This window comes from Ursus americanus, chromosome 18 (genome assembly GCF_024610735.1).
Source record: "Ursus americanus isolate L20-20 chromosome 18, mUrsAme1.1.p, whole genome shotgun sequence".
In the NCBI taxonomy this organism is placed as follows: domain Eukaryota; kingdom Metazoa; phylum Chordata; class Mammalia; order Carnivora; family Ursidae; genus Ursus; species Ursus americanus.
Window position 1 is genome coordinate 27660091 of NC_142144.1, and position 9194 is coordinate 27669284.

A 9194-nucleotide genomic window follows, 5' to 3' on the forward strand; every position below is an offset into this window, starting at 1 on the left:
GCAACCAAGAGAGTCCTTGTACATTGCTAAAGCAAAATATTAAGGTACCATATAATAAATAACCTGCTTTCTAGAGAAGGACTCATTTCCCCATAAATTGCTTGGCATATTCAGTCTGCTTGCATTTCAAGGTAATAGAAATGGCTGAGTGATACTGCAGCTCTCTTTCTCTGTAACAGTAAGAATTATTTCTTGGAGTCTGAGCATCACAGGTGGCTTTATGGTGTTTTCCGCCTTTTTGACAGCTTAGTAGTTTATTTACTTCATGCTCCATATTGTGTGTACTACCTAAGCACCATGTGACTATGCATAACAGAAAAGAGACAATTGTTTTTGTGGAATAGAGAGCTCATCGCCTTTTGGCTTTCTCTTTCACAGAGCATTTTTTCAACTAAAAAAATTTAATTCACTTGTTTAATTCTTTTTATTAATTCATTTTTTGAGTTATTTTATTTATAGGGGCTTAAGGAAACATTTGAAATGGAGTACGGTGAGCCTTATTGCTTTAAAATGTACTCTAAGGACAAAGGACCCTCCTGAATCTTTCAAACTTATTTTCCAGTGTAGCCTATCTTTTGGCAGTCATTTAGAGAGTTTTCCCATGCAGAGTTGTTTATTTAAATTGTATAATTTCTGTGTAACCCTGGTATTATTTTTCCAGAGGATATATGTAACTAGATATGATTTGCCTAACATAAATTTGTGCCAGGGGAGCCTCACTCTGTTCGGCTGAAGTTTTTCTTTTATTTAAAATTTTTTGTCCCACTAAAGATTAGTGCTGTATAATCAGCCTACCTAGATCCATGAAGAAGGTATAGTGGCTGCCAAGTGGTGATATTAGGCTTATTTTTGCAGGAAGATGTGCAATTGTGTGGCTACAAAGCATGACACAGTAGATTTCTTTTCTATGGTATAATGGGTTGCATATCTGTGGATTCACTTGGACACTCAGTGAGTTTAAACTGATTATTATGTGAGAGAGGCTCTTAAGGAAATGTATAGGGTGACCTGGATCATATGTTCTTTAGAAAAAAAAAGGGCAAATTCAAAACCTTAAGGTCAGAGGTCCATCACCTCCTGCTGTGATACCAATGTGCATCAGGGGTTAATGCAATCTTCTAACAATCTAAAAGCCAGATTGATCTTTGTCTTTTAAATGTCTTCTGGGGCTTCCAAGCTATGAGGGGAGAGCTGAAGGGCAACAACAATATATTTTCATGAGAGAGAGTGAATGTGACTGATTGCTAGCAAGCCACAGGCAGAAGAACAAAGGTGAAAGTGAAAGTGACTCAGAGGTGCATCCCATTTCAGGAGGCTGTCTGCAGAGCAATGACTCATTTAGTGCAACTCAGACTTCCTCACATTTACTCTAAGTACAAGTCTTACTGCTTGGGAAAACATATACATAAATGAATCCACATGTATTTTTCATTTCCAATAAGAGAACTCATGGTTGGGGAAAGATTCAGGTACACACTAGTGTGTGAAAAACTGGAGGAGATTGAAATTTACCACAAACTATAAGTGACATTTAAAGCAAGTCCCTGAAACCCTCTAGGTCTTTTTTTTTTTTTTTTTTTTTGAGAGATTATTTATTTATTTATTTGACAGAGAGAGAGAGAGAGAAAGAGCCAGCCAGAGAGGGAACACAAGCAGGGGGAGTGGGAGAGGAAGAAGCAGGCCCCCAGCGGAGGAGCATAGATGCGGGGCTCTATCCTAGGACTCTGGGATCACACCCTGAGCGGAAGGCAGACTCTTAATGACTGAGCCACCCAGGCGCCCCCTCTAGGTCTTTTTTAACTCTTAAATGTGCTAGAAAATTTAAGGAGTTCGTAAATTTGAAATCAGTCTTCTCCAAATGGTTGTGCGTGTATGTTTTGTTATGTGTGTGTGTGTGTGCTTGACAATATTGACAAATTAGTTAATAAAGTCCAGTAAAATAGAAGAAAGTTCATTCTTAAATGGAGATGTTGTGTAAAGATGTTAATGTGCTGGAACTAAATAATGTCTGTTGTATATAAATGTGTGTTGTGAATCGATAAACCCATATCGATATTTTAGTTTCAAGGGCAAATTTCAAAATTTTACTATGTACATAGCCCTACATTTAGATAATATGGTGTTTAAAAATGTACTTTGAACAGAACAGTTATCTGTTTATATGCCAAGTAAGGCCTTATGACACGTAATATATAAAGATTGGAATTCATTAACATCTCCATTTCACTCACATTATCTAGCAATTAACCCTGTACAAGAGTATTTACCACAATCAGTTGCAAATAATTATTTGTATCTTTCTGCATATGTATCAGTCACTACCCAATTATTTGACTGTTATCATTCATCAGAAATAATAATATTGCCTCCAAAACTTCAATTTTATTCATCCTACCTCCAGACAAACATTTCCTATGTTACTATCTATCATGCCTCTCATCTTATTCCCACATCTCCTTCTGCTTACCATGGTCTTTCTCTGCTCTTCTTCGTAGCAAACCTTATTTAGAGTTGAATAGACACTTTTTTCATTTCATAGTCTTTTCTCAAACCACTCCAATGTAGCAGCAGTCATTGAAATGGGAAAAGCAGAAGAAGCTAGTTTATAAAGTTACCGTGAATATTATATGAGTCACTACACTCAACGAAGATACTTAGAGGAGAGTTAGGCCTACAGTGAGGCCCCATTAAATATTAACTAAACTGTAATTACCAGCATTGCAATCAATATCACTATTATACTTATCGGGACTATTTTGTGAGTAAAGATCTCCATGCTGGCCTGGAGTCCTTAATGAATGAAGATCATGTTTTATTTACATTTGTAGCTCTGATATTGAGCCCATTCCCTGAAAGATAGTGCAAACTCAATACTATTATTCCAGTAGTTTCTCAAATGTTCATTTCTTATATTAGCACATGATACTTATCATTTATTAAACATTGTACTATTCCCACAAAATGTGGTTATTTAAATCAGACTTAAACACAGAGTCTTATAAAATCATGAAGAATATTTTTGTAATTAAATCCATTCATAAAATGTAAAGGAACTCATTTGGGTACGGAATCTTTAGTACCTATTCAGATGATTTTCAAGTATGATATAACTCCAGAAATATGCTTACCTCTAACATTCTACAGATACATTTAGTGAGCACCTTCTTCAAGTCAAAACTGTACTAAAGACTGAGAAACAACGGTGAATAATGCTTAGCCTGACCTACAAACAGTTTACCTTCAATTGTAGAAGAATGTAAGCAGACAATCACAGCAAAGTATGCTGAATGCTGGGTACTTCTCACACAGAAAAGGCATCAGCTAATGATATGGGATTTCTTGGCAAAAGTGGGAAGTTGGGGAAAGCATTCTTAACAGCAGCATATACAAATGTTCAGAGCCCAGAGAAAAGAATGTTTTGAGAGGGAAACTATAGTTTCATACATTTTGAATCTGAAGAGATGAAGTAGAGAATAATGAAAGATGAAGTTGGAGAAGAAACTGTTTCAATGACAAGGGTCATAGAAGCCAGGCTAAGGAATTCTGAATGAATCAAAGAGTAACGATAAGGTTGCTGCATGATGAACTCTTCTGATAGCAATGCAATACGGCGGGGGTAGATTGAAGGCTGTGAAACTAGAAGCGGAGACATTGGGAGGCTGTCCCAGTGATCCAGGTGACTGTTGACAGTTTCCTGAAACAAGGGGGCACTCGTGGAAGTCGAGGTAAAAGAATGGATTTGATAAATATTAAGGAGAAATATCAAGTATTATGGCAGGTATTCATAGGAATATTATTAGCTGAGAAAACCAGGAACTGTAGGAGATTAAAAATGGTCCAGCCATGTTAATAAGCTTTACCAGTTGCCAGAGCTGAGGGGAGAGGAAAGTCACTCTCCATGCTTACGTGTCAGCAATGACAAATGGGTGCTGCATAGCAAACTGCATGTTTATCATTGTGACTGCTGAAGGTAATGCCTGCTAAGCACTTAATATTACAGACACCAGAGAAGGGTGAGTGCAGATTGCACTTGGCATATGGTAGACATTAGCTCATTAAAATATTCAGACTAGCAGATGCACACGTTTCAGGATGCTAGGGAAAATATTAATTTTAAGAATTAAAAACTCCTGAGACTTTGGAAGTTTTAAAGTTCTTAGCTCTCAAAGTTCTCTGTTGGGTAAACTGGAGGCGTTTCAGTGGCTGTCTGTTCAAGCACTTCTGATTAAAACTGAAATGGGCTCAAACTCTGCTACTAAGGTAAACTTGGGGAGAAGAGAACGGGGAGAGAAACATGCTGTAAAATCCCTGTAATTACACTTTATGCCAAGCATTTGAAATGAAGACACACTACTGCAAGGTATAGAAGACATTTCACAGAAGAGATTTAAAACAGTTTTAAAATATGAAACTATAGATATATATCTAAAGCTATTGTTTGATACTCTACTTAAAGGGGATGACAAAATCTTATCAGTTCCACAATCTATGACTGAAAGACTTTTCTATCGCAACTCTTCTTTCTGGGAAATAAAGCTCAGAGAGCCCAGGCAAAATTCTGAAGTCCCACTCAAAACAAAGCCACAGAATTTGACATAGAGAATAAGAATCAGTTTTGAGTCATCATTTCTATTTTAATTAATTAATTTACTTATGTAAAGATTTTATTCATTTATTTGAGAGGGAAAGCCAGAGACAGAGCATGAGCAGAGGGGGAGGGGCAGCAGGAGAGGGAGAGGCAATCTCCCCACTGAGCAGGGAGCCCAATGCGATGGGGGGCTTAATCTTAGGACCCCCGGATCACAAAGGCAGACACTTAAACAGCTGAGTCACACAGGCACCCCCTATTTACATTTAAAATGTGAAAGAATTCCTCCCCCTCCTTTTCGGTGAGAGATGAGTAGAAGGAAAGGAAGAATGATGGAAAGGTGAGAAAAGAAAGCAAAGAATGAAAAAGAGAGTAAGGAATAAACAAAGGAAGGAAAATACACTCCCCTTTACACTGGCTAAAAGGAAAAAGCAATCATCTGAACACATTTTATTTATAAAAGGAAATTTATATTTTAGCATATTTATTCAATTGTAACTAATAGTGTTTATGAAAATGGTGAATACTCAGAGTTTGAGCCCATGTGAGGACTGAACACTTGTGTTCAACTCACTTACAAATATATGTACATATAATCACTTATATGGGATCGGGTGAACATTCTGTCGTATTTATCTGTCATTTTTAAGAAGTATGTGTGTATTTGTGTGTGTGTGCACGCATTCACAGTAAGTCTAGGAAGAGTATTTTCTTCAATCAATAGACAGCGATTTTGAGGCATCCATCCCTGAAATCAAATAGCGGATGAAGCTGATTGTCAGAAACAACCACAATCCAAAAACATGCCCTTGAGAAAACTATATACAACACTACCAGGGTTGAGAACTCATGTCGCTAGAAAACAAGCCATTTGCATAACCTAAGGAAAATCGGCAAAGATGGACTCTAGCATACTGGGAGAACACTAAAGCCAGGGACACTGTAATAAAAATTGCACTGATTGTCAGTGGCACAGACATTATCATTCAAGCTGAGAAAATATATTCTAACCACCTCGGCTGATGAACCTCCCTACTTTCATCTATAAACATAAACAGATGATCGAGAATCACCAAATATTTGAGGAAAACAAAAACAATAAGTAGAACTAACCCCAAAGGAAAACAGAAGGAAATTTTGAAATAAGTACAATTAATACCACCAGAAAAGAAATTTATGGATAAGAAAGGAACAGATTGTCGAGGAAAAAATTGGCAATTAACTCTCTTTTTGACATTGAAACCGTATTTACTGAAAGAAACTGCACCTTAATAGAGGGGATGACTAGTAAAATGGAAGTACTGAAAAAGTAGGGGAACATAGAGTCAAGGCATTCTTTCCAAAGGCAGTTATAAAGACACAAAGAAGGGATGCCTGGGTAGCTCAGTTGGTTAAGCATCTGCCTTTGGCTCAAGTCATGATCCTAGGGTCCTGAGATCGAGTCCCACATTGAACTCCTTGCTCAGTGGGGAGCCTGCTTCTCCCTCTGCCCTGTTGCTCCCCCTCCGTGTGTATGTGCACTCTCAGTCTCTGATAAATAAATAAATAAATAAATAAATAAATAAATAAATAAATAAATAAATAAAATCTTAAAAAAAAGAAAAAAAGACACAAAGAAGAAAAAGTCAAGAAACCAGAAAATAGTTCCAGGAGTTCCAAAAGCCATCTAATAGGAAAACAAGAGAGAGAACAAAGAAAAAGTGGGAATGGGTGGTTGGAGAAGTAGTTAAGAAAGTAAGTAAAGTAATAAAATTTCCCAGAACTGAAGAAGTAAGTCTTTTATGTAAGAGCCCTTTAAATGCAAATGGAATAATAATATGCAATAATACCTAAAAATATCTAATTTTAGAAATATCCTGGTGAAATTAATTCTTTTAATATTTTAATATCAATATTTATTTTAGGGGCACCTGGGTGGCTCAGTTGATTCAGCATCTGACTCTTGATTTCAGCTCAGATCATGATCTTGGGGTCCTGGGATTAAGCCCTGCATTGGGCTCTGTGCTCAGTGGGGAATCTGCTTGAGATTCTCTCTCCTTCTCCCTTTGCTCCTCCCCCCAACTCATATGCTCTCTCAATCTCTCTAAATAAATATTTTAACAAATATGTCAATATTTATTTTAAAAATGAAAAAAAAAAAAAAACAAAACGCAGATATCTCTCCTAACACCTTACTCTGCTCAAATCCTATCACCCTCTTCAGAAGTAATTATATATAACAGCTTGGTATATTTCCTTCCTGAATTACTCTTATAATGTAAGAGATGAATATAGATGTGTATGTGCCCACACACACACATATGTATCACACTCTACATTTTAGTTTAGAAATTCAAATCCATTAAAAATTTCAAGAGATATTCAATTTAGCAGAGGTAATTTAAATGAATAAAAGAAATACAAAATGATGTCTAGTCCTACTATCATTGGAAAAATGTAAATTAAAATGACTGACCCCCCCAAAAATGGTTTGTAATATGTCGTGTTGGCAAGAGTGGATAGTCATGCATAGTCAAACACAACTCATTGGAAATAAAACAGTCAATTGGAGAGAAATTTAGCTGTATCAACAAAGATGCACATACTCTGACCCAGGAATACCACATCTATTAATCTATCTACAAAGGTACTATTTACATATATATATTTGTTTGAGCATTCTTGAAAAGCCAAAAAATGAATTTGGAAAAACATACATGTCCACCAAAAGTGGAAAGTTTAAAAAAAGATATCAACACATACTATGAAATCATGTCTACCTACTCAAATAAATTAACTAGATATACAATTTAAATAACTTAAAGCTGCACTGTTAAGCGACAAAAGCTAGTTGTAGTGGCGCATTTCATGTGTCAGCTTTTTTGTGTGGCCTCTCCAGGAGGAATGAGTTGGAGCTGTGCCTAGTCTATGGAGTGGCCCTGATGCCCTCTCTATCATAAAGAAACCCCTCCATTTTAAGAAGATCCATGATGTTGCCTTTCTTCTTTTTTTGTAAGCATTGCGTGAGCTCTCCATGTCTGTTGGTGGACTTTCGGGGTGTTTCTACCTTTCTGCTATTATGAATAATATTGTTAGGAGCATTTGTGTTCAAATTTCTGTGTGGGTATATATTTTCCTTTCTCTTGGGTTTTACCTAGGAGTAAATTGCTTGGTCATATGTTATTCCATGTTTAACCATTTGAGAAACTGCCAGGCTGTTTTCCAAAGTGGCTGCACCATTTTACACCCCCACTAGCAGCGTATAAGGGTTCTGATTTCTCTGCATATTCACCAGCATTTGTAAGACTTGTAACCTCACTTTTTGATTCTCGTCATCCTAGTAGGTGTTAAATGATACCTCACTATGGTTCTGAATTACATTTTCCTGATGATAAATGATATTGACCATCTTTCCATGTGCTTATTAGACATTTATATATATTCTTTGGAGTAATGTTTATTCATATCCTAAGCCCATTTTTTTGAGAGAGCGAGAGGGGTTTGGGGGGCAGAGGGAAAGGGAGAGGGAGAAAGAGAATCTTAAGCAGACTCTGGAGCCTGATGAGGGCTCGATCTCACAACCGTGAGATAATGACCTAAGCCAAAATCAAGAGTCGGACACTTAACTGACTGAGCCACCCAGGCGCCCCTCCAATGCCCATTTTTAAAAATTGGGCTGTCTTTTTGTATTGCATTGTAAAGGTTCTTTATGTATTCTAGACACAAGTCCCTTATCAAACATAATTTCCAAATATTTCTCCCGTTCTGTGGGTCTTTTCACTTTCTTGGTGGTGCCATTTGAAGCACAGAAGTTTTTAATTTTGATGAAGTCCAATCCATCTATATTTTTTCTTTTGTTCCTTGTGTTTTTAGTATCATATCAAAAATCTTTTCCAGGGTGCCTGGCTGGCTCAGTCAGTACAGCATGTGAATCCTGATCTTGGGGCTGTGAGTTCGAGCCCCAAATTGGGTGTGGAGATTACTTAAAAATAAAATCTTAAAAAAAAATCTTTTCCCAAATCCAAAGTCATGAAGACTTACTCCTATGTTTGTTAGTTTATTTGTTTTTTAAATAGTTGTAGAGTTTTTACTCTTACTTTAGGTCTTTGGTTAATTTTGAATTAATTTTTGTATATGGTGTGAGGTAAGAGTCCAACTTCATTCTTTGGTACAAATTTATTATACCTCCAAGTACAATATTAAATAGAAGTGGCAAGAGCAGACATCTTTGTCTCATTCCTGAAATTAGGGGTAAAGCATCACTCCTTTACCATTAAGTAAGATGTTAGCTATGGGTTTTTCATAGACATCCTTTATCAGATTGAGGAAGATCCCTTCTATTCCTAGTTTGTTCAGTGTTTTTATTAAAAAAGGTGTCGATTTTGCCAAATGCTTTTTGTGCATCTTTTAAAGTGATCATGTGATACTTCTTTTCTATTATGCTGATAGAACGTATTACATGAATTGATTTTCAGATGTTAAACCAGCATTGCACTGCTGAGGCTGCGATAAATCCCACCTGGTCATGGTGTGTAATTCTCTATATGCTGATGGATTTGGCTTGCTAGAATTTTTGAGGATTTTGGCATTTACATTCATAAGAGATGTTGGTCTGCAGTTTTCCTTT